The sequence below is a fragment of the Phascolarctos cinereus genome, unplaced genomic scaffold (assembly GCF_003287225.1).
Source record: "Phascolarctos cinereus isolate Bilbo 61053 unplaced genomic scaffold, phaCin_HiC Scaffold_726;HRSCAF=1367, whole genome shotgun sequence".
NCBI classification, from domain to species: Eukaryota; Metazoa; Chordata; class Mammalia; order Diprotodontia; family Phascolarctidae; genus Phascolarctos; species Phascolarctos cinereus.
Window position 1 is genome coordinate 96,665,196 of NW_027556098.1, and position 26,667 is coordinate 96,691,862.

Below are 26,667 nucleotides of genomic sequence, written 5' to 3' on the forward strand. Positions count from 1 at the left end.
AGGGGGAGGTCAACCAAGGGGTCCAAATCTGCTCCAGTCTGCTCAAGTGTTTTATAAACCATTTTAAAAATATACACATGTGTGTATGTATACATATATGTGTATGTATATATATATGTATACATACACATATATAATTTTTATATTATCTTAATTTCCAAATGTATCTTTTCCTACTCCTCCTCCAAATAGCCATGCCTCCTGAAGGCATGCCGACTCTTTCTGTGCCTAGCAATTACAGGTCTTTCAGTTATTGTCAAACCTCGTCCACATAGACTAGATCTGTACAACCACCTTTGCTGAGCTCCTTCATGACAGAAAAGCTAAGGAGCTGACCTTGTGCTGGGCCACTTCTTGACTTCTGTAGGTAATTTGCCTTTCTTTGATGAGGCCCCACACTCTGAGTTGCTACCCAGAAGCTGCCTGTATGTACATAGCTCCCTTGTACTGGTCCAAGCAGACTGACTCACATAGATTTCTTATCACTAATGCTCTGTAGAAAATGAAATCCAGAGATTTTATGGTTGATAATTAAGAAGATCAATACCACTAGTGAAATAAAGATTAAGCTGCTTGAGAAATATATGGTTTATCTTGTGGTTGGAGTTATTTCCTTGTGGCTTAATTTGGAAATAGAATGTTTTCTTATTCCTCACTTTTCCCAGCCCTTTTTTAGTAATTTTTTTAGTGACTAACTCACTCTTCACTTTTAACAGCCACAGGGTACATGTATACTTACACCCAGAGGGCTTTACTGCTTGACTATTACCTATATTATATATGTATCATGTATATATAAGTGCATATATACGCATATGTGTGTGTGTGTATAATAGCTTAGGTTTACATATCTATATATTCAGAGAGAGACACATGGACAGACAGAGAGAAAGAGAGACAGACAGACAGAGACAGAGACAGAGATATGAAGAAACAAACAGAACCGGAGAGATGGAGAAAGAGACAGAGAATACACACAAAGGGAGTAAAAAGAAATGGGGCAGAGGAAGGAGAGTAATGGGGCCTAGAGAGAGGGAGGAAGTGGGAGAAGAGGAGAAGCAAGGTGATGGGAGAAGAAAGAAAAGGGTTTGGCGGAGGGAGAAGTACTTTCTAATGGTGCAGTTCCTCTTATATAAGGGTAGCAAAGGGTTGGGATTCCCACCTGTTCCGAAGGTCTGTTTAAATCTTTTGTTTCATCACAGAAGAGACAACTTCTTGATGTCACTGGGATTGAGGAGATAGAGGTTAAGAAATGAAATAAAATCAATCCCTTGACGCTTAAAAGAAAAAGAAGAGGAACTCTCTGCAAGACCCAGCATGATCTTCGCCCCTGAATTCCTCAACAAAACTACGGAACCGCTTTTTTGGTTTTTCAAGGGCAAAGATGATGAACTAACGTGCTGACAAGGGCCAGAAAACTCCCCTTCCAAGTCGGAGCTTCTGTGTTTCTGCGATTAAGACATCAGTAGCTAGCTAGAAAAGCTTACAGTTCCCTTCTAGAGAATGGTAGAACTCAGCCTGCGACTAAGGCCATGCCAGGGCCATGATAAGTATAATAAGGGTTGCACAGAGCATGTGCAGAGATGACCTGCCCACTTCTAGCCAGACCATATGCCTCAATGCTTGTGGGAACTTGGTACTGAGACGTGGGAAGGCTTCCTGCTTCCAGTGATTAAAGGGCTTGGCATTTTGGTATGATACAACAACCTTTAACTGATCCCAAATCTTCCCTCTACCCCTAATAGCAGCTGGGGCAAAAGAGGCTGTCAACTAAAAAAGAAGAGAGAATTTCTGGACCTTCTGGATGGAAAGATCCGTCCTCCAGGCAGCTTCATGTAATTCTGAAACTTCTCATGAGGGAATGGGAAGGTTGGCTCTACTCTTCCTCCCACCCATCCCACTCCAGACACATGTGGTTAGAACAAAGTGACTGAACTGGGTGAATTTTTGCCCCTGGCTGCCTTTTGCTCTTGGCGTATTTTCTTTCCTTAGCAGATGACCAGACATTGAAAGTAATAATAATAACAAAACATTTATGCAGTGCTTTAAGATTTGTAAAGCACTTTACATGTATTATGTCATTGATCCCCACAACAATCCTGTGAGCTGGGTGCCATCATTATCCCTGTTTTACTGGAGATGAGGAAATTAAAAGAATTGGATTGGATCTGTACCAGTATGGAGAGAATCTTGTGAGGCAGAGAGGCCTAGGAGTATTGGATCTATTGGGTGAAACTGAGGGGGTGGTGAAGCCAGGGGAGTTTCTGCATTAAAGAAGGTGACTAGAGGCACCTAAGTGGAGCAGTAAAATAGAGCCCTGGAGTCAGGAGGACCTGAGTTCAAATGTAGCCTCAGACACTTACTAGCTATGTGACCCTGAACAAGTCACTTAACCCCAATTGTCTCCAAGAAAGAAAATAAAGAAGATGACTTTTCTTTTTCACTTATCGGTCAAAAGAAAACAATATTTATGAGGAAAGCACAGGCCCAATATACAATGTGGAATGCCTATTCAGTCAGTCCAAAAATACTTTAGGTTCTGATAAGGTATAAATATCAGCCTTCTGAGTGAGAATATAATAGTAGCTATAAGTTAAATAATTGAATCCTGCTTTTAAGGCTTTCTGTCAATAACACTTATGTTTTATGTATGTCGTTTCTTTTGTATAGGAAATAATACTTGACTTATACTGTATATTGTGCACCTTTTTATCCCCACCCCCCACAAGAGCCAAAACCCAAGTTATAAATAATTTTTTATCATAGCGCTAGAGTAGGGGGTACATAAGAAGTCAGAATGTGAGAAAAAGAAGCCTAGTTCAGCTCCTCTCCTTAAGGAGTGTATGAAGCTCACTTTAACCTAGGCTGAGCTGTGTTTCTTAAAAAAATATATTTAATATAAATGCCATGGAAGGTATCCCTTCAACAGTAATCTGGCCTATAATCAAAGCAGGGAGGTGTAGAGAAAACCATCTGGAGTCAGGAAGATCTGAGTTCAAATCTTGCATCAGACACTAGCTGTGTGACCCCAGGCAAGTCATTTAATTACTGTCTGCCTCAATTTCCTCATCTGTAAGGTGGGAATAATCATAGCACTTACCTCTTGCCTCCTAGGAGTGTTATGAGGATAAATTGAGATAATATTTATAAAGTGCTTTGCAAACCTTAAAGTACTAGATAAAGGCTTATCATTACTATTAAAACAACGATAATCTCACTCTCACCATTAGTGCAAACCTGATAAGAAAACTAAGGCAATCTTTCCACTTGACAACGTAGTAAGTTTCTTAGAAATTGTAAGAAGGAGTAAGTCTGGCATGCCTGTTTTCCTCTGCTGCTTTCTGACATCCGTTATCAATCAGACCAAGCCTGCTAAATGGGTCCTTAAAATGTTAGTACCAGAGAAATGGAGGTTCTCTTCCATGGAAGGACATTCATGCCTGAGAAGCTGCCTTGCCTACTATAGCTTATCTGACAAAATTCGAATGTGTTACCTATGTGGTCATGATGTAAACCTAGCTTTTTAGATTAGTCCAATTAAGTAAGTAGATTATGTTGAACATTGGACTATTTTTAAGAAATTATAATAATTTCCAATTCCCTTAAAATTATCTTTTCTCATGATGTGTATGTGCCCTGGGCCAAGTACACAGGCAATGAATACAGTAAGTTGAAGCCAAGAAATATTTAGGCTCGTCAAATACATAGGGGCAGCTAGATAGAGCATGGCGTGTAGAGTCAGGAAGACCCAAGTTCAAATCTCACCTTAGACATTTATAAGCTGTGTGACCCCAGGCAAGTCACTTAACCCTCTCTCAGATTCCTCATTTGTAAAATGAGCTGGAGAAGGAAATGGCAAACCACTCCACTATCTTTGCCAAGAAAACCCCAAATGGGGTCACAAAGAGTCAGACACACCTGAAATGACTGAGCAACATCAAACACATGGGAAACAGAATTAAACCAAACTGAATTCAATTGACAACTAGATTTAATTGACATCTAAAATGGCAATAAAATTATTTAAATTTCAAATTATTTTAATGAGAGCAGTAGTTCAATATAAATGCCCATTCTTCCTTTAAATCTTTTCCTTCCTATCCTATTCCCTCAACCACAAGTATCACCAACTTTCCTAAAGAATAATACAAAGTTTTTATTGACTGGTAATCAAAATACCATTATTTTAATATGATTGGTCTATATAGATATTTTTTAATGAAAAGGTAAATAAAAATAAGTTAGTTGGAAAAGAGGCATTAGGGTCGGGGCTAGGTGCCATAGTGTTGGAGAGGAAGAAGAATTGTGAGGAAGAGGAAACAGAAAGATAGAAATGGAGAGAAAAGGGAAAGGGAGACAGAGTCAGAGATGAGGGCATGGACAATAATGATAAGCCTTTATCTAGTGCTTTAAGGTTTGCGAAGCACTTTGTAAATATCATCTCACTTTATCCTCACAACACTCCCAGGAGGCAGGAGGTAGGTACTACTATTATTCCCACTTTACAGATGAGGAAACTGAGTCAAATAACAGTTAAATGACTTGCCTGGGGTTACACAGCTAGTGTCTGATGCAAGATTTGAATTCAGATCTTCCTGACTCCAGATCCAGCTCTCTCTTCACCTACTTGCTTTGATTATAGGCCAGATTACTGTTGAAGGGAATACTTTCCACGGCATTTATATTAAATATTTTTTAAAAAACCCAACCTTCTAGAAGGTTGAGAAAAGGCTATTCATTTTGGTAATTAAAGGATCACTGGTAATTTTATTTTTTTTCTGGTGAGGCAATTGGGGTTAAGTGACTTGGCCAGGGTCACACAGCTAGTGAGTATCATGTGTTTGAGGCCACATTTGAACTCAGGTCCATCCTGACTCCAGGGCTGGTGCTCTATCCACTGCACCACCTAGCTGCCATCAGATTGGTGGTAATTTTAGAGGGAGTAGTTTCAGTTGCATGAGGAAGTCAGAAGCCTGGTTGCAGAAGATTTAGAAGAGAATGAGGGAAGAAGAAATAGAAGCACTTAAGTACAGATGGCTTTCTCAATGAGTTTAGGTACAAAGAGGAGGAGAGATGTAGATCAGTAGCCATTGCGGATAGTAGAATCAATGCAGGTTTACTTGTTTCTTTTTTTAAGGATGGGGTGGGATAATAGGTCTGTTTTGTGGGCAAGAAAGAAGGAGTCAATAAATAGAGACTGAAGATTGTGTGTGTGTGTGTGTGTATCAGAGACAGAGAGAGAGAGAAAGAGGGAGAGAGAGAGAGAGAGAGAGAGAGAGAGAGAGAGAGAGAGAGAGAGAGAGAGAGAGAGAGAGAGAGAGAGAGAGAGAGAGAGAGAGAGAGAGAGAGAGAAAGAATGATGAATCATAATGGGACCAATCTGCTAGAGAATATGGGAGGCAGAAGTGGGAAATAAAATATTATGTTGGGAAATTTTTATCCTAGAGTCAACATAGGGCCATCCACTGGAGATTTCTAAATGAGGAAGGGGGCAGGTAACATGATCATAGATATTTGCTATTTTCAGCTTCAATGGACTAACCTAAGATCTCATGACAAATATGTCAGAGCAGTACAAAACAAAGCATTATATTAGGAGTGGGGAAGATTGTAACTTGCAAGGGGAATCAGACTAATGTACTTTCTAAAACACTGTCTCTCAACAAAAGTTCAAAGTCAAGCTTCCACCAAGGTTCTAATTAATACTGTTCTCTAGCTCCAGTAAAAACAAACAAAATTTTTCATTAGGATTATAATTTCTATCAATCAACTTCTATTGACAAATGAATCAATTAACAAGCATCCATTAAGATTTTGTCGTATGCCAGACACTGTGCTAGGAGGTGGAAATATCAGACAAAAATTAAACAGTTCCTACCCTCGAGAAGCTTACTTTCTATAAGAAAACAAAACACTTAAATGGATAAGTAGATACCAAAAAAGTATGTGGACACATATATACTTACACAAATATAGACAAACTAAAGGCAAGGTAATTTTTTAGGGGGAGGTAAGGGGATGAAGGAATGCTTGACATTTAAGCAGTTCCCTCCCCTCAAAACAACAACAAATCAACTTCATTTCTTATGCTAAAAATCGAACACTCTCATTTGTCACACATATGTGCTGGTGCCTGCCATGTATGATTTTATGGCTAAAAACACATTCCCCAGGAAAGTCCTTTCTGCGTGCAGATATCAGTGATGTCTACATTTTTTTGTGTGTGAGTTGTTTTGAAGTAGTTATTATAGTTGGCATTAGCTGGTAACAAGTGAGTGTATGTGAGCGGGGTGGGGGGGGGAGGAAATGAGAACAAACACATTCACGTCATCATATTTATCATTGTCCTTGAAGCAGAGAAAAGATATTACCCAAGATTTCATTTTTCGTGCAGGAGATTGTGGTAGAGGAAGCCAATCTGAGTTCTTGCCTGTATTGGCAGGCCATACATTCTGTCAACTTGAGAGTCGGTTTAGCTTCTGCAGATAACTAGCTTGGCTGCTAGGGCTTGGACAGATGCCTTGAACAAATGCCTATTGGCTTACTCATAATTGCTGCAGCATTAGATTTCTGTGCACTGTGGGTTTCATGTAGTTGTGGGAAAGCAGAGGACGCTATGTATCCCTGGTTTAGTTCTGCTTAGGACAAAGTATACTTTTAGGCCATGGCTGGGATCCTGAAAGAAATGCCTGCATCTGCCCCAGTCCTTGGATGGACGTGGGCCAAGCAGAAACCAGGATTAGTCAAGTAAGCCTTCTACCTCTTCATGGAGTATTGATCTTCCTCCATCACAAACTAGGACAGTATGAGGAAGGAAGCAGTCAGACAAAGAAGGATCATCTGATGTGCAGGTCGTAAAAAGGGAGTAAGTAACATCAGAAGTCATTGCGTTGAGCATCAATAATATCATGGGCAGCCTAGAGCTCACCTTGATACTAAAGAATGCCCTAGGAGAGCATTTGCTTTTACAAGGTTACTCTGGTTAATTGAGGCCTTTTTATGATACTCCATACTATAAAACTGGATATACGGCTGAGATACCCAATTAGGCCCATCCCCAGGTGTGGTAGCACTGGGGTCCTGAAGGGCCTTGCTTCACAAAAGCAGTTTGAGGGTTCCACTTGGAGTCATAGAACCCGAATTCTAGTACCACATCTGTTACTTACCACCTTGGGCAAGTCATTTAACTTCTCTGGTCCTCGGTTTCTTCATTTGTACAATGAAGGAGTTTAACTAGATGACTCTATAGATAGACGAATAGACAGATAAACAGATGATAGAGAGATTGCTAGATAGATGACAGAAAATAGACAGATGGTTGGATAGCTAGATAGACAGATAATAGTTGGATGGATGGATAGGTAGATGGCAGACAGACAGACAGATGGAAGCATAGATAGATGACAGGCAATAGACAGACAGATAGATGGTTGGATAGATAGGTAGACAGACAGACAAACAGACAGATAGATAGATAAATGGATAGATAGATAGATAGATAGATAGATAGATAGATAGATAGATAGATAGATAGATAGACGGACAGACATATAAAGGATTTATTAAAGAACTCATTTTATTTGCCAGGCACTGTGATAAGTGCCAGGGATACAAACAGAAGCAAGCAAGACAGTTCCCTCAAGAAGTTTGCCTTCTAAAGGAGAACTGCAAAGTGAGGGAAGACGTGAGTCATCATATAAGTGAAATAAGTGTGTCCAATTTGTGAGTGTGGTAATGAAAGGAATTAGGTAACAGATTGAGAGAACAGGTCCTTCCTAAAATGGTGGTCCAGGGAAAGAGTCATCAATGAAGACAGGAGGGCCCCAGGATAGAGGATTATCTGGATGTCAATGGCACAGGTGAGGGGCAGAAGGATTCCAGAGAGTGCAGGAGCAGCTATGAGTGACCTTAAGATTTCGCAATGGGTCATTATGCTTATCCCACAGGAGGAATATGCCACCTGCACAGATTTGAAATTTTTGAGAAGGAGGAGGGGGCTATGTTTTCATATGCTCCATTGTATTGGAGCCTGGGGAGAAGAGGTCATAGTTTATTGGCCGGTGCCGTCCCTTTCCTCAGGGTCAGAATCAGAGGATCATAGATTTTGAAATAGAAGAGTCTATTGAGGCCCACCCCTTCCTTTTACAGATGAAGAAAACGAGAGGGAGAGAGGCTTATTATTTTGTCCTTCATTTTTGAAGAGGACCGATAATACAAAGGGGTGATGTCTTGACTTGTGCATGAATTGGATTTAAGTGAGGGAGAGTTGCACAGAGTTGTCAGCCTCACTCTCTCTTCCAGAGTCATCAAAGTCCAATGGCAGAACAAAAGTCAGGGTGACTAGCAATAGCCGGGGATGCAATGGATGACCTTGGCACCTGACCAAGCTCTAAGTGCTCAACGGCGCTTGCTTTTTCATATGCTTGGGGTAGATATCTCTCTAACTCACTGCTGGGTTTGACAGCTATTGGTTACTCTTAACCTGGTTTAGCTCATCTCTGAGGTGGGTTTTACTGCGTCTGGCCACTGCACATCCTACAGCTTCTTGGAGCCACAGGTGAGAGTTGGGTGAAGGTGGATACCAAAGGTGGATGAGCAGCCCTGAAAAGCAAGCCCTCACACCAGAGGTGCTGGTCCTCCCTGAGCACCCTAGGTGGTGCTGTGGATGGAGCTCCAGGCCTGGAGTCAGGAAAACCCATCTTCCTGAGTTCAAATATAGCCTCAGATACTTACTAGCTGTGTGACCCTGGGTGAGTCATTTAACCCTGTTTACCTCAGTTTCCTTATCTGTAAAATGAGCTGGAGAAAGAAATGGCAAACCGCTGCAGTATCTTGACCAAGAAAACTCCAAATTGGGTTATGAAGAATCAGACATGTTTGAACAACAAAACGTCGTAGCCACAGGCTATATTTGAGGGGCTTAGTAGCTTGTTCAAGGTCACACATTTGTTAAGTGTTTGAGGCAAGATTTAAATTCAGATCTTCCTCATTCTAAGCCCACTGTTCTATCCACTGGACCACCTAGGCACCTCCTCATGATTGAATTCCATGGCTTCCACAGGCCAGATCAGGTTGAGTATCTGGCAACGTGGGAAAAGAGCATTTTGTTACTGGAATATTGTTAGCATATGTCTTCATGCCTAATAGAGAAAGAGAGTAGCATAAAACCCGTGAAGGAATTGGAAAGCAAGATAACCCTGGTAGGAAGGGATTTTTTGGTAAGATAGGTAAAACACTTTGCCTTATTCAATGCACTATAAAAATGTCAACCACCACCACCATTGTTATTTTGACTGAAAAATGTAATCTCTCTTTTCTTTATCCTTCTCCTCTTTCTTACACACACAAAATTCATCTTTAATCCAAGAAGCTCCAACACTTTAATTTCAGATCAATCCTTGTAACACCACCGTGATTGTGATTCATGGAAATACAAAGAAGTGATGGCGATGTACCCAGTGAGATTTGTTAGGGAAGGAGCTGGGTTGTGGCCCAGGATGTTTCTCTGTTTACTCTTATGTGTGCCAGATAAACCCTTCTAGTAAAGAGAAAAAAGAAATTTTAAAAACTCAAATTGTCTGGTGGTTTATGTGAATAGTTGTGTGTGTATTGTTTTCTAAATATAGGAAGGAATTCTCATCAAGATTAAAGTATTTTAACCTGTCCATAGTGAAAGTGACCACAGTTTTGGTATCTCTCAGTCACAGACTCAGTGATTGGAGTAAAGTTCATCTATGTATACTGGAATAACTGGTGTTGTCCACTCTTCCAAAATCATCTTTCTTCCCTCATCTATTTCACAGACTCATAGATTTGGAAGCAACCTCAGAGAGCATCTAGCCCAATGCCTAACAGATGCACTGAGTTTCCTCTTATGACATCATTAACAAGTAGTTATTTGGCCTGGCTGAGACCAAAAAAAGCATCTGGGTGTTTTATTTACATGTGCATTTGTGAGCTAGAGAAGCTTCTGGTTGTTTTAACATGGATTTGCATTTGGAATGGAAAGGATTCAGACTCTTCTATCAGAGTATTTGCTGTGTGGCAGGCCACACCCACACTACCATCCGCATTAGCTAAAAAATAGCATGGCTATTTTTGGCCCTTATTTGACTTATTTGACAAACAAAATGAAGTTCTGAATTGTGAGCACTCACGCCACCGAGTTCAGTGAGGTTTCAGAATCAACACTGCAACTACGACCCCATCTCAGTACTTTAAGGAAATGATGCTTTTGAATTAATCAATAAGCATTTATGAAATGCCTCCTCTGTGTCAGGCACTCTGCTGGGCACAGGGGATGCAGAGATGGAAAAGAACGCATTCCTATCTCAAGGAAATTACATTCTACTGGGGAGGGGGGAAACAATATGCACAACATAGCTCTTCTAGCACTGCTACCCAACTTTCACTCTCATTGACAGATTGTGTCTCCAGAGGATGCTGGCTACTACTTTCTTCGTGTCTGTTCGGTAGCTCTGAGGAGTCTAGGTTCTCAAGTAAGTGTGGATAGATCTCATCATGTAAAGGTCCTCGTCTGTTAATCTGTTTGGGCATGGAGGGTTGGATTTGTGTGGTGTGGTTCCCCGCCGGTAACAAACACAGGGTAAAGGGCTCCCATGTGTAAGACATACACAGAAAGCAAAGAGTGACTGACTGCATCGTGGCACTGGAGGGCCTTTTCTCTCTCTGTGGAGTCCTCATCAAGTTCCCCTTAAATATGTGGTTCTCTACTGAGCTCTGAGGGTCAGTGCCAGGAGTCAGAGAGCAGATTGTTAAATTTGCAGTGTGAACATTTGCAAATGCTATAAATTGGTAGCTGCTTCCCTGCTGGACTATGAGCCTTAGCACAAACTGCTATATTATGTATAGCCCCGCAGAGGCAGCAATGTGGCACAGTGAATAGAATGCTGGGCCTGGAGTTAGGAATAACTGAGTTCAAATCTGGTCTCAGACACATAGTAGATGCGTGACCCCCGACAAGTGACTTAACTCTGTCTGCCTCAGTTTCCTCAACTGTAAAATGGAGATGATAATAGTAGCACCTGCCTCCATGGGTTGTGAGGATGAAATGAGATATTGATTAGCACAGTACCTGGCACATAGAAGGCACTTAAATCCTTCCTTCATTTTTCCACAGGGCATGACTGATTCTCTTCCTGCGTGTCATCATCTTCTTTCATCCATTAATCAAAACCTTTCACTCTTCCCAAATTGATTAAAGACTTATTGGCCTTGGTTTACACCCCTTGATAGACCGACTGATTCAGTCCAGCCATCTGGAACCTTCCATAGTCACATTAATTTGGATGGGGTTGAAACCTTCACTCTTACGTAATAAGTTTGCACAAAATAGACACAATTTAAATATGAGGAGGCATTAGCAGGTAGAGGTAATCCAGAAAGACATCAGGCTGTATGTAGCACTTGAACGGAAGCTGGAAGGGAGCTGAAAGTTCTTTCAGGCAGAGGTGAGGAGAGAGTGCATTCCAGGCAGGGGGATCCATAGTGCAAAGTTAGTGGGAAGATGGGAGGTCGAGTGTTATGTATGAAGAACAGCATGAAGGCCAGTTTGGCTGGGCTGTAGACTGTGTGGAAAGGGCTCGTGTAAAATAAGATTTGAGAGGTAGATTGGAGCCCCATTGTGAAGAGTTCTAAATGCCAGACAGAGGAGGAATTTGAAATGATTTTGGAGTGACTCCTTGCGGGAAAGATGATGTTTAGGCTCTGTTGAGGCTATACCAAAGAAATCTATCTGTGATATAGTCTCTGCCTCCAGAAAACTTTCATCACTTAGTGGGGTCAAATCATGAGATGCGTTGTAACCATCATTTTAATCCAAGATAGAAAAACACAGCTCTGTACACGGGGTGCTCACCTAGGTATAATTTATGCAAACGTGTCACATGAGATAATGCCCAGTGTGGGAAGTCCTCCACCAACAGAGTTCTCAGGAGTCTACCACTAATAGACAACTCCTAGAGATTTTCCTGGGTTACACAGAGATCAAGTGACTTAATTACTATCAAAGACAAAGTTCTTGACTCTGAACTCAGCCCCCTATCCACTTTACCAAATTGCCTCTCTAGACATAATTTGTTGGTATTAAAATGAAAGATACAACAAGGCCATTTGCCAGACTGCCACATCCCTGCCAGGATTCTCCTTTGTCATGATCTAGGGTATGCCACCATTATTATCAAATCTTTCCAGGAGCTGCTCAGTTCTTCCAGGACTGAAGACAGCCCTGAATTACTCCTAAATGTTGGAAATATGCTGTTTTATACTCAGGAGGGCAAAACACACCATTTTGCACCTTTGCAAATGCACTATTTAGGGAATTAAAATGCCAGTCACCTTTCAATGTACCAATCATGAGAAAGCTAGATAGGGCTATAAATGGGGATTGGCAAACTTCCTTCTACACTCACTGGTTGCACCCATGGGCTTATTCCTAGCTGTTTCTGTCTCTGGGGGAAGCGTCCTACTCTGACCAGACTGTGATATTTCTAATACATGGACGATTTAGACTTGGAATAATTAAAGAACTTCCCTTACGTGTGGAGGAGAAAAACACTGTTTCCAGTGCTAGCAGCAAGTAAGTCCTCTCTCCTTTCTGGTTTCTGTAGTGAATCAAATATGAATTGTATTTTTATTCACATTAGAAAAATTAGGCAAACATGAAGACACTCAAACATCTCCCCCCCCAATCTCCTTATGAAATCACTTTTATATAATTAAGAATTAAGAGAAAATTAGAGGCAGGAACCAACTCCATGAAAGTAGTAAAACAACAGCTCAGAGAAGTGTGAAAAGTTAAACCTGCCTTCTAGTATAAGCTTTTAATTGGGCTTGTCCTGAAAGCTATTGAGAAGCCCACTGGACACTGATAAATGCATATGTCATAAGTACCCTATGAGAAAACTTGAAAAATTAATTAGAAATTATTTGCTTGAGAAATTAATTTGAATTTCTGCTGATAGATGAACTGTGAATTGGTTGAAGTTTCTTGAACAATGCTGACCTTTTCTGAGATGGATACCCTTCATGTGGAATGTATGTAATGAGCCCAGAAGCAACTGGGTATTAATGACTAGGCCTCAGAACTTATGTTCCCCCTCTAATGTCAGATTTCCATATTTCTTCTCTGATTGTCTGCACCCCAAGCTAGTATGCCTTAAAGAAGGCAACAAGGGCTACATCTGAGACCTCTGAAGGAAATGGGGTGTGAAAACTAAAGGTAACTGTGCTAATGTGAATATTCCCAGTGGGCTTTACAAGCTGCATCTGTTTCTGAAAATGAGAACATTTTTAGTGCATTGCTAATCTTTGTGCAGGGAGGGCAAAGGAGATTCCTTTGAATTGGGCCAGTGGATATCATCTTGGTTCCAAGGAAGTTAATGAAGTGACTAATTAAAGGCAGAATATTTCAACATCATCACTGCCCACTGGGGAGTATAACTGTGACATAGTCTCTGCCTAAGGAGCTTACGTCCTAAGAGAAATGTGAACAGATGTCACTTGCCTCTTTTCCCACTTACTTGAGTGACAATATCTTGTACCTCACAGTCAAATCAGAAAATAGAAACACAAAGAACATCCATGCCTCCTTTAATGTATCTGGAAGAAGAAACTTAAATAGTTAAGTCTAGCACGCTTCATGCATCCCTGTTTTCCCAAAGGCTCACCCAAACCAAACCAAAACAAAACCCAACAACCCAACCCTTACAAGAGAAAGGTGCAGAGTTGAAATTGTTCATTTCTCTCATCATCTGATTTTTGTATCAGAAATAGGAAGAGCTAATATCAAACAGAAAATTACAGGCTTGTCTTTACAATACAAAAAAGTCAATAGTGTTATGTCCCAGAAAAGGGATATGTTTATTTGTCCGGATTACTATTATTTTTTACTTGTGAAACTGGTCTCTCCATCTGCAGGCTTCAATTGCCCTGTTGGAGCTAAATGGAAAGGCTCCAAGTATTGAGCCTAAATATCTGCTGTCTGACTGTGGAAATATAAACCTTAATCCTTTTCTCAGAGTCCAACCCTATAATTATAATAAGACGTTTAGCTGCAGGATATGTAACCATGGGTAACTGGAAGTACAAGTCTAATTTATTTTGAATGAAGGAATGAAAACAAACATTCCTTCTAAATAAACACTGTATACTTTCTAGGTGTTATGTTAAGAGAACTCTGTTGTTGTTGTTGTTGTGTATGTGTGTGTGTGTGTGTGTGTGTGTGTGTGTATAAGACTGAGAGACAGAGAGAGAGAGGGAGGGAGGGAGTTGGAGTTTCTGTGTGAGTATATGAGCAGTCTCTCTTCCCAATTAGTGTAATTTCCTTTAAAGTCAATGACCATGCCTGTTATTTTCTTTGTACATCCTCACAGGCAACATGGCTTGGTAGATAGGGAGCAAACATTCAAGCCAAGAAAACCTGGTTTCAAGTGTTTCCTCTGACATACTGGTTATGTGAACATGAGGTAAGTTGTTTAGCCTTTCACTGCCCCAAGCAACTCTATAAAGTCCTAAGTTACAGACAAGCTACTTACCTGCCTCAGGGGAGACAGTTTCCACCCCAGGAGTTCCCTGTCAGAGAAATCACAGGTGTGACCCAAAAGTCAAATAAACAAGAAACAAAAGAACAGAACCACACTCCTCCCAGCACTTCCTTGAGTGCTCTACAAATAGTAAATGCTAAATTGATGTGGTTGATTGCCTTAAAAGAGAAGAAATATTTACAGGAAATATGAGCTTTTCCCTTCTAGTACCTCACTTCAAGCTCTGAATTTATTTCCCTCGATAGCACCATAAACTGAGTCATAGACTCAGATAGTCATGCTATACTGAAATTACAAGGGACCACAGAGGTCATCTAATGATTACCCACCAATCTCTTCAGCAAGTGTTCATTCAGCCTCTCCCTTAAATATCCCTGGGGTTCCATTATGTTCAGTGCTCAGTTGTTCTTCAGTTGTATCTGACTCTTCATGACTCCATTTGGAGTTTTCTTGGCAAAAATACCAGAGTGGTTTGCCATTTCCTTTTTTCAGCTCATATTACAGATGAGGAAACTGAGGCAAGCAGGGTTAAGTGACTTGCCCAGGGTCACAGAGCTAGTAAGTGTCTAAGGCCAGATTTGAACTCAAGAAGATGAGTGTTTTCTGACTCTAGGCCCAGCACTCTATCCACTGTGCCATCTAGAGCTGGTGGTAGAGCATAGCCTTTTACTATTCTCAAGAACAGTCCATTCTGTGTGTCCTGGAGCTCAACAGATTTCTGAGAGTCAATTGTTTAATTTTCAGTGTGAGCATTTATACTTCTGAAGTCAGCAAACACTACAGATCGGGACTTGATTTATTATTTTATTGATTGTCTAGACTTAAGAAAGTGGTGAAGAAAATGTTAATAGTGCTAATTAGACTTAAAGGCTTTTTTTTTTTTGAGAACTGCTTGTTAAACACTTACCAGCACATCCTTGAGTCCATTCCATTTTTACACAACTTTAATTGTAAGACAATTATTTCTTCAGGTTGAGTTGAAATTTACCTTTCTCTACCTTCTACCCTTTGGCCATGGTTCTCCCACCCAGGAATGCACATGAAACTTGTCTAATCCTTCTGTGTGCTAATCCTTTGAATATTTGAAAATAGATATCATGCCCACTTACCACTTCTCCTTCACCCCCAGTTTTTATCATTCCCAAATGTTTGGGATTCAGTTCTGAATGTTAATGAAATGTCAATGTAGAAAATTTAAAAACTCTGAGTAATCCAACGGGGGTTCTCTTCACAATCTTATCTATGGAAAGTATTTCAAGAACTTACATAGGACTTTATATATCTCTTATTGCCTTTTCATGTTGTATTTTGCATTCCAGTTATTTGTACTCATGTCTTACATCCCCTAGACTGTAAGCTCATTGAGGGTAGAGGCCATTGTTTTCTTCTTTTTTATATTCTCCACCTATTCTATCCTAGAACTGGGCATATAGTGGGCACTTTATATATTTTTGTTGAATTGAATTAACTAGACCAGGGGTGGGGAACCTGTGACCTTGAGGCCACATGTGGCCTTCTAGGTCCTTGGATGTGGCCTTTTAACTGAATTCAAGTTTTACAGAACAAATCCTCTTATTAAGGGGATTTGTTCTGTGAAGTTTGGCTTCAGTCAAAGGGCTGAACTTGAGGACCCAGAAGGTCACATGTGCCCTCCAGGCTGCAGGTTCCCCACCCCTGCAATAGACTGACTGTCTAATGGGAGAGCTGGTCTTTGCAAAAAGAGTCCAGTACCATGAGGTACTGACATTTCCCCCAAATACTTGCTGCTTTTCAGTGAATAATCTTGCACCAGCAGTTGACAATGAGAGCTCTAAGAAGGTGTAACATTTATTGTGTTTTTTTAAAAAAACACTAGAGGAATAATGGAAACAGTAAATAACACCATACAGAGAGTCGGGGGTGTTCCTAATGCCTCCAAGGAGTTAACTGGGGGAAACAGAATAGCAAAACATGGGAAAAGTACATAGGAAATGTAGGTAGGTGTACATTTCCCAGCATCCTCAAGTTTCCTCTTCTCTTACCTTTGAAGAAAATTCTGATCTGCTATTCCATAATCCACTTTCCAGGTAAGCAGAAAGATTCCCAAGGCTAGGATGTCTTGTGGGGGTGGGTATTCCACAGGTTCTTGCTGCCTGCTTGCTTTGGCTCTTGCTACTGAGCCTGAGCTGGGAAGTGAAAGAAGGGTTGGGACAGAGCCTCAGAGGAGTAAGACAGACAAAGACAGAGACTCAAAACTGGGTTGGGATCAGGACACCAGAGGGCTGTGAAGGGCCAGTAAGACAGGACCAGGAGCCAGACCCATACCATTGTGAAATCACAGCATCCTATGGAGATCAGGTCAGGAACCTCTTCTCTCTGTACTTTCCAGTTTGCAGATCTGATCTGGATGGATTGCTGCCATATGACAATTTCTCCTATTTTTTCTCCCTACACCCTGGAATGGTGAGGGTGGTTGGGAAGGTCTCTGAGAAAGATGATTGGGTGAAATAATTTCTTCACAGTTTTTCGTTGTGACAATGTCTTTAGCTTGGCAATGAGACAGCTTCTGAAAAGGTTTGCTATGTGACAGCTCTTTCACAGTTATTCATTTTACTGTGTTTTAATAAATCATGTGGCCCTAAACAGTCAATCACCTAAGTCTTCCAAATGAAGTTAGTCTACTGAGAGCAGGAGATTTCCCAATATGTGGTGGGGGCTGAGAGCCAAACCAAGGTTTCCATGTCTTTAATATTTCAGAGTGGTTTTCTATTTCTTTTCCAATAGACATGGTGTCACAAATTTGGAGATGGGGCAGGGGTGAAGAGGCTGGCTTAAGAGTGGAGAATGAGTGTCTTCTAGGGAGCAATTAGGGATACTTCAGTCTTCAGACTGAAGAACTGGAGTCATGAATACCCCCTGATAACACTTAGTGCATGAATTAATCTACAAAAATGAGCCAGAAAAGGCATATAAACAGCATATAACAGCCACTGCAGCACTGGGAACACTGATCAAGTGTGCATCTATCCCAAGCCATCCATCAGGTGTAATAGTGGAAAAGGATAAGGGGAAAATCCATTTCTAGGGGTCCAACAATGACCACAATAGAAACCCTAGGAGAGAAAACTCAGAGTTTGAAGGGAACTTAGAGACAATTGAGACCAACCTCTCATTTTATAGATGGGAAGATTGAGGTACAGAGAAATTGTGACTTGAAAGTGACTTGCCCAGGATAGTACAACTAGAAAGTGTCTGGCAAGATTTGAACCCAAGTTTTCTGTCTCCAACTCCAGTATCTTTTCGACTATATCTGTCATGTGGGAATGTACTTTATGAGCTTGATCATGTGACCATTTAACTCTGTTGTTTACTTCTCTGTTTATTGTTAGCCCATCTAGCTATTGGCTTGTTAATGAAACCCAAGTGTCTCTTTGACTGTAACTTCCAAGCACCTTATTTTATAGATGAAGAAACTAAGGCCCAGAAAGGGTGTGACTTGCTCAAGATCATATATGGGTAAGAAGTAACACAACTAAGACTTGAACCCAAAATCTCTGACTCCAACTCCAGTGCTCTGTGCTCTAGACCAGGCTGTATGTCACATAAATATCTTGATCATGGAACAGCGTGAAAGAGACAGAAAATAAGGCACAGGAATCATAGCTTTTATTTATATGGTGCATGTCACAAAGCAATTTTCTAACAATGATCCTGTGGATAAATATTGTAAGTACTGAAAGTGAGATTCAGATGATTTAAATGACCTGCTTAGACCTGGTCAAACCAGGATTTCAGCCTTTATTTTTTAAATTCTAAATTCACTGTTCTTTCCATTATATCAATAGAATAAATGCCCACCCATGTGGTATGACTTTAAAGATCCCTAAGGGCCCTCTTGTCTCCCAAAATATCTCACCCGTCATCCTGTCAGGGTACCTGAAATCCCGCTAGCAGAGGCCTTCATTTGAATAAAATCACAGTTGCCAGAAGACTCCCAGTAAAAGTGCAAAAAAAGCTTCCCACCAAGATGGTGCTGGGTGGGGAATGTAATCCTGCAAATGTATCAACAAGCATCATTAATACAATTCGATTGAGGCAGCTAGGGTGGCACAGTGGATAGAGTACCGGCCCTGAAGTCAGGAGGACCTGAGCTCAAATCCAGACTCACACCAAACACTTGACACTTACTAGCTGTGTGACCCTGGGCAAGTCACTTAACCCCAATTGCCTCACTAAAAAAAAAAAAAAAGGAAAAAAAATACAATTCAATCAAAAGTTGTTTGTTAGGAAACAGCAATACCCCGAGGGTCTGGGACATAGGATAGATTAAGACTCCATCCTGAAAGAAAAATTTAAGGTATTGAGTGTAGGGCTTTCTGTCCAAAGAGGTCAAATTTAGATAGAGTGAGACAATAGGGCGCTCTGGGAAGCCAAAGACAAACAGGATGGCCCTAGAAATCAGGGTGGGGAAGCAGCTCAAAGAAAGAAAGTAATCTTTTTCAGGAAACATAAAGCAGGCTGCTAGGTGATATAGTGGATAGAGCACTGGCTGGGAGTAAGGAAGATCTGAGTGCAAATCTAGCCTTAGACACTTACTAGTTGTGTGACCCTGGGCAAGTCACTTAACCCCTGTTTGCCTCAGTTTCTCATCTGTAAAATGGGGACACATTGGAGAAGGAAATGGTGATCCATTCCAGTATCTTTGCCAAGAAAATACCATGGGCTTCTCCATGGCGTCCCATAGAGTCAGACATGAGTGAACAGCTAAGGTTCAAGGCCGTACTTTCCCTGCTCCCCAATTTTGTTGAGTTCTAGCCTCGGGCACATAATAAGGGGTAAACCCCTCACATACTCCCTGCCTCTCTTTCTCTAGTCTAGTCTTGTTTTTGCCAGAATGGATGTCCTAGGATGAAAGATGCTATAAAAATACAGGATGTTATTGCTATTGCTACAAGTAATTAACATGAAATAGGATCAGAACACAACAATCCCTTGGAAGCTAATCCTTTTAAGTTAATGGATTTGAAATATTGTAATTCATGAACGAACATTTAAATGGTGTTGCTTGGACAGTTACTGTGTGTTATTTATATTTGTTGAATTTTTTAAACTGCATCCCTCCTTCTCAAAGATGCCTGAGGGCACAAGTACAATGCATTAATGAATTCATTATCATAAATGAATTACTAAGAAGCAGAAGTAATTAACAGCTTAAACTAATATAGTTTTAAAATAGTGGACTTAGTACTATTCTTCTGGGGAACGTTGATTAAAAGAAGAGATAACCATAGCATCTTTTTAAGCTTAAAAGGAATCTTAAGAGTAATTAGAGTCCAGCGGCCTTGACGATCACACAGCCCTGTAAGCAAAAAATAAATTAATAAATAAAATCTCCCACACATGTTTATTTACTTATTTATAAATTATATACATAGACTACTGTTATTATAATTCTGTACATGATAAGACTAACTGTGTGGTCCTGGGTAAATCACTTAACTTCTCATTCTCTGTGACTGAAAATTGCAGAGAAGATACAGATCGACATAAATAGAGTTTCCTCACTTGGAATTTCTCAATACTGATGTAATTCCCAGTTCAGTCTCTATTTTCTATTTTTGAATATCATGTTTTGACCCTTCATGGTACAATAATTTGAGGGCTTGGTTCAAAGTTCAGTTTATTTCAATACTTGATTTTAATTGATATACCTGAAAAAGATTCTTTCCAAAGACATATAGACTTAAATGGAGTCTGCATATACTAAATCATCATTCTCATTTTCCAATTTGATATCCTAATTATGCAAAGGTTTTTGTTAAAATTTGGCTGTAAATTTCCATCTTTCCTGACATCAATCTATTTTTTCTTACACATTAATTGGAAGGTGTTGAATTTTTATATTACTAACAAATGGGTTCAAAATCCACTGAAATTCTTTATTTGGAAGATTTAAAAACAGATTGGAAAATTATATCTATTATTATTATCATCATAATATGGGCAGCTAGGTGGCACAGTGGATAGAATGCTGGGCCTGAAGTTAGGAAGACTCACCTTCCTGAGTTCAAATCCAGCCTCAGACACTCATTGGGGGAGATCCTAGGCAAGTCATTTTATCATGTTTGCCTTAGTTTCTTCATCTGGAAAAGGAAATGGCAAACCACTCCATTATCTTTGCCAAGAAAACCTCAAATAGGGTCACACAGAGTTGGGTATGACTGAACAGCCACTGTTTTATTGAATTACTGAATTACGTCATTATTATTATTATTTCCAAATTTAGTATGCAGATATTATAATCTTTATAATTCACACATTTACATTGCTTTTTGGTGTTTTTTTTAGCAACCCAGAGATGAGAGAACAAGTGTCCAGGAGAAGATGGCCCACTGTAGCTGAGGCCGCAGAGGTTATGAAGGATAAAGATTGGGAAAAAATCATCAGTTTTGCCAATTAAAAGATAACCATAACTTTTAAGAGAACAGTTTCAGTTGAGTGAGGAATAAGATAAAAAGGAGATGTCAAACCTGAGAGACTTGAGTCTGGTGATGCATTCCAGAGAAATGTGGAAGCTTAGGAGAGAGGGATGGATTTAAGGGGAAAGGTGATATAATGAGATCTGCAAGGCAGATCACAATGGAAGGAAGGAAGGAAGGAATGAAATTGCGGGGTAGTGGTGTTACTCTCTGGTCACTACCCTGGAGTTCACAGCCTGTTCTATTGAGCTCCTGCAGTAGCCCAGGGTGACCTGGGGTCACTGTGTGGGATGCTGAGGGATGAGGGTGAGGAATGAAGGGGGATGTACAAGGGAGAGACAAGGAGATATTTTGCCCGCTCAGCTACTGTGGCTAGGCCATGGATGGGTCATTATAGTCCAGGAGACGTGTATGTGGTCTGGGGTGGTGGGAGGAAAGAAAGGGGGAAGTAAGAAAGGAGGTTTGATGCTCAGTACAAGGGAGGTCAGCCGAACGAGGGGTCTAGTGGTAAGCTATAATGAGTAAAGGTGATGATGAGGTTGTGTTAGAGACAAGCCCGTGACTGACTGTTGAAGGGATGAAGCTGACTGAGCCCATATCCTTTGGAGTTAGGTCACAGGGCAGTAGCTCCCACTTTGGAAATCACAGATGTAGTATACTTTCCTGCCTGCGCTAGGATCATATTTAAACGACCTTGGTGCGAAGCAATCTCTATCCTTTTCCTTTAGAGCCCCACAGGAAATTCTGCTATCTTCACTGGGAACCCATTTAATTATTTCAATATTCAATATCTGGCAGAGTAAGTTCCTTGAGGACAGAGACTGTTTCATTTTTGTTTTTGAATTCTCAGCATCTATGATGATGCGTGGCATGTAGTTGGCACTTAATAAAGGCTCATTGAATTGAATATTTAGTAATTCTTGTTCTCAAGAAATATGCCCTTGTGTGTAACTGAAATCCTTTTTGCTAGAATTTAAATTTGTTCCTCTTGTCCTATCTTCCATGTGGATGGAGAACAGCTGGCCAACATTCTCCTTGTGAGACTTCTTCATCTATTTAAAAATAAATCATTAAATCACCCCATCAGCTTTCTCTTTTCCAGGGTGAACAGTTCTTGTTTATTTAATGTTTCAAAAGTCTCATTCTTCAGTGACTGGTTCATCTTTTTGTCTCTCATAAATACTTTCAAAGTTTTCTATGATCCTTTTTACAAGGAGATACAGCATTAATCTGATATGGATGCCACCCCCCCCCAGTTTGGGATACCATGACCCCCTCAATAGTTTATTCCTACTTAAGTGCTTATATATATGTAAAGTGAGTAGGGCTAATCTGAGGAGCCCCCTGATCAATAGGACAAATTCCTCAATGAATTTCAGATTATGTGGCAAGGCCTCAGAAAGCTATCTCTCCCAAAGGTGGACATGTACACTGGACCTTGGCTGAAAAGACATAGAGAACTCCTCTGACTGGGGACTTCCCAGTGGCTGGGGCTTTCTCCAAGAAAATTAGCAAGAGAAGGTGGAAGGGTCAGGGAAATTCTTGTTAAAAGAGCTACCATTCTGTCACGGTCTACAAAAGTAAGCTAATTGTTCTTTTTTTTTTCACTCTCTATCCCTTGGATTGGAATATAGCATAATGGATTTCTATTCTGGGGGGAAGTGAGGGATTTTCTCCAATTTGCAACAGAAGCACATGGTGAACTATTTATACTTGCCTCAGGTGGACCCCAAATTCCTAGCACCCTTTGCTTTCTTATTTTTCTCAGAAGACCTAAGAATTGAAAATTCCTGAAGATGGACTTTCCCTGCCCAAGTAATCAGAGCATTGATAGAATTGTTTCAGATGCTCATGAATGAAGAGTAAAATATAACCCAGGGTACCCAAAGATTCTGAGTTCACAAAGGCAAATTCCAATCCTGGGAACTTTTGCACCTGAAGATCAGTTTCTCCCTTTACCTCAAAGCCCTTACCTGGCTGGAGCTGCTCCAGGAAAATTGTATATACTCATGGCAAAGCTCAGGTCTAGGTTCCTCAAATATGGGTTTAAAGGTCCTCAACTGCCCCACAGACACTCAGTATGCACTGTATGGTGTACGAGGATTTTTATTTCACCCACCTAAGATGTAAAGTACGTGAATAGATGCAGAAAACTTCAAACAGCCTATTTGATGCATGACCACAGAGAGAAGGTTGGTAAAGATAAAATCTGTTCTACTCTCCAGGCTCCAACCTCAAGGCTATCCCTTGTTTTCAGTCTTCTCTTTCCAAGAAGCAAAATACTAAGGAAATCTTGCTTTAAGAAGCAAGTTGAATTCTAGAGCTCTCAAACTTGGAGTTACCCATAAGGCAAATTTCAGAAGTAGTGGTGTTCTGGATTGTTTCATTCTTTGTACTTGTATCCCCAGTACCTAACAGAGCACCTGACACATATTAGGTACTTAATTAATAATTGTGAATTGATTGATAAGGAATTCAAAATCACTTCTCTTCACAACCATTGTCCATGTTCCATCTTCTCAAGCTTAGTGGGCACATGAATGCCTGCCTCTGCCACTGCTCAGTGTGCTGGGCCTGGAACCAGGAAGTTAAAATCCAGCCTCATGCACTTACTAGCTTTGTGACCCTGGGCAAGTCAAATAATTTCTATTTGCCTCAGTTTCCTGAACTGTGAAATGGGCATAATAATAACACCTGCCTTCCAAGGTTGTCATGAGGATCACATGAGATAATATTTATAAAACACTTGGAACAGAGTAGGTAGTATATAGATGTTAACTATTATTGTTATTAATTAGTTGCATTTGTGGGAAGTCAGAATGAAGGTCTGCTTTTCTGTACTCTCCAAGGAAGGACAGAGAGAGTAGAGAAGAAACTAAAGGGCTAGGAGACGAAAAGCTGGACAAGGAGGGGAAAGGGACTTACAATTCATTTTTTTTTTATTTTTATAGACTACAAGAGAAAAGCAGCTCTTTTGCAAAAAAAAAAGTCTACTTCCTTCACTCCATTCTCAACTGTCAAATGCCAATTATCTTGGAGACAACCCCACTCACTTGAAACCCATTAGAGCAGTTCTCTGTGTCCACTCAGCAAAGAGCCAATTCTAGACCATGATCAAATTCCCATTTACTTTCTGTAATCTCATCAAGTTGATTGCAGAACTCATCAAATTGGGGAGGGGCTCCACAATTGTTCCCTTGTGACCTTAGGAGAGTCACTTTGTCTCTGGGGGCTCATTTTCTTCTTCTGCAAAATGATTAGACAGAACAGCATCAAAATCTATAATCCTATGATATTTTCTGTTTTCCAACCCAAGCTTCAGGTCTTTTTAGATAAAAAGATCATGGATTGCATCTCACCCTCTCTGCCACAGGGTCATGAGTTCTGTACTAAGAGCCATGTGAAGATGACTTCCAAATTATCTTCCAACAAAAATCAAGATGCTCACCCCATCACCTACAAAGAAACAGATGTTATGACTTTCAGCCAACCTACTTCCATTTCATCATTCTAACATCAAGGACATCAGGGAAACTGCTGGGTGATAAGAGCTGCTTCTTAATTATTTTCTTTTTCTTAATAATAATAAAAGTTAGTATAGCCAAAATTAACATTGTGCTACCATGTGCCGCACGCTGTGCTAACTGCTTTACAAACAATATCTTATTTGATCCTCACAACAATCTTGGGAGATGGGAAACTGAGGAAGAATGAGGAAAACAGAGGTAGATGGAGGGTAAGTGACTTGCCTAGGGTCACACAGCTAGTGATTGTCCGAGACTAGATTTGAACTCGGGTCTTCCTGACTCCAGGCTGAGTGCTCTATCCACTGCACTGTCTTACCTCTTCCTACTTGCCCTTCAAAAAAAAGCCATGGAACTCTAGAATTTCAGTTCTTGGATTCTAGTCTCCCTCTTTTTACGAAGAACTGGGGTCTAAAGAAACAAATTGACTTGTTAATTAGATTTGGGATCTAAACTCTGGTCTCTTATTTCTTTCTCCTGGGAAAAACAGCATATGCCAGATGTGGAGTCAGAGAATCAGGGCCATTTCAGATCCTCGTGCAAGTCACTTAGCATTGATAGGTCTCAGTTTCCTTATCTGTAAAATATGGGGTTGGTGCATAGAAAGATGATATTTGTAACTCATGAGTCCTTTGTCAGTATTAGAGTAGTTGGAGGGAAAAAGTTTCATGTATGTATGTATATAGATAGGTAGATAGAGGGCACAGGGTGAGTTGAAGATGAAGGGGTGACATCTGGAGAATAAAATTAAGGGGTGAGAGAGGATTATACGGGGAGAAGGAGAAAGGGAGAGGTAGAATGGGGTAAATTATCTCACATAAAACAGACAAGAAAAAGCTTTTACAGTGGAGGGGAAGTGGGGGGAAGGTGAGAGGGAATGAGTGAATCTTATTCTCACAGGATTTGACTTAAGAAGGGCATAACATACACACTCAATTGGGCATGGAAATCTATCTTATCCTACAGGAAAATAGGGGGAGAAGGGGACAAGAGAGCAGGAGGATGACAGAGGGGAGGGCAGATTGGGGAGGGGGTGATCAGAAGCAAACACTTCTAAGGAGGGACAGGGTCAAAAGAGAGAACAGAATAAATGGGGGGCAGGATAGGATTAAGGGAAATATGCTTAGTTTTTCACAACAAAAAAATTTTAAAAATGGGGTTGGAATAGATAACCTCTCAAGTCCCTCCCATCTCTAAGGCTATGATCTTACGATATTTTTTCTATTCAGCTGAGTCACCTAGGCGAAAAGGTCCTGTTTTACTTTTCTGTGGAGTATAGACAACTGGCGATGGCCCCACACCTGGACTTAGTAGGCACTTAATAAAGGAGAGGAATGGAAATGTCTTGATCTATATCTTGCCATTGGACCCCGGTGGCTCTGGAGGAGAAAGTGAGGCTGGTGATTTTGCACAGGTTTCTCACTTAAATCCAATTCCCTTACAAGTCATGGCATCACCTTCCTGATGTCATGGCCCTCTTCAAGAATGAAGGACAAACAACAAGAAAAGTACAAATTTTCAGTCGTGTCTGACTCTTTGTGACCCTGTGGCTACTGGTCTTTGAGATAAAAAACAAACAAACAGGTAAATCATCTTTGTAAAATCTGTATTTACCTAGACAATTCAGTTTTGGGTCTGGATCAGATTTAGGTAGAATATAAGCTATATTAGGTCAGGGAAAGTTCTTTTTTTAAATTTTGATTGGTATTCACAGCAACTTTTATGTTGTAAATGCTTTAATATATGCTTGCTGAATTTTTCTTTAATTGTTAGATATTTAGGGGAAGAGAGTCTGGCATAGGGGATAGAAGGTCAGAAGGAAGGAGGGAGGAAGATGGAGATTAAAATCTTGCCTCTGTCTCATACTAGCTTTCTAACTCTGAACAAGGCACAGAGGGTCACAGGCTATGACTCTCTAAGATCATCTGCATTGAAAGATGGGAATTTGACCCCAGCAGTTCCATGTACGTGATCTCCCAGGACCAGACAATAATAATAATAATAATAATAATAATAATAATAATAATAATAATAATAATAATAATAATAATAAATAGAGACTTTTGATTTTTATTATTTTTCCTCCTGAAGAAAAGAGAACCAAAATATTTTCTGGGTAAC

The 26,667-nt window shown here is 40.4% G+C and overlaps 1 long non-coding RNA gene across 1 annotated transcript; it reads left to right on the forward strand.

Annotated features, from left to right (window-relative positions):
- Positions 1 to 10,189: 10,189 nt before the first annotated feature.
- On the forward strand, positions 10,190 to 14,581 carry LOC144454318 (uncharacterized). Its single transcript, XR_013482700.1, has 3 exons — positions 10,190 to 10,499; positions 12,459 to 12,598; positions 14,394 to 14,581. It is a non-coding gene; the product is annotated as an uncharacterized LOC144454318 (long non-coding RNA).
- Positions 14,582 to 26,667: the final 12,086 nt, after the last annotated feature.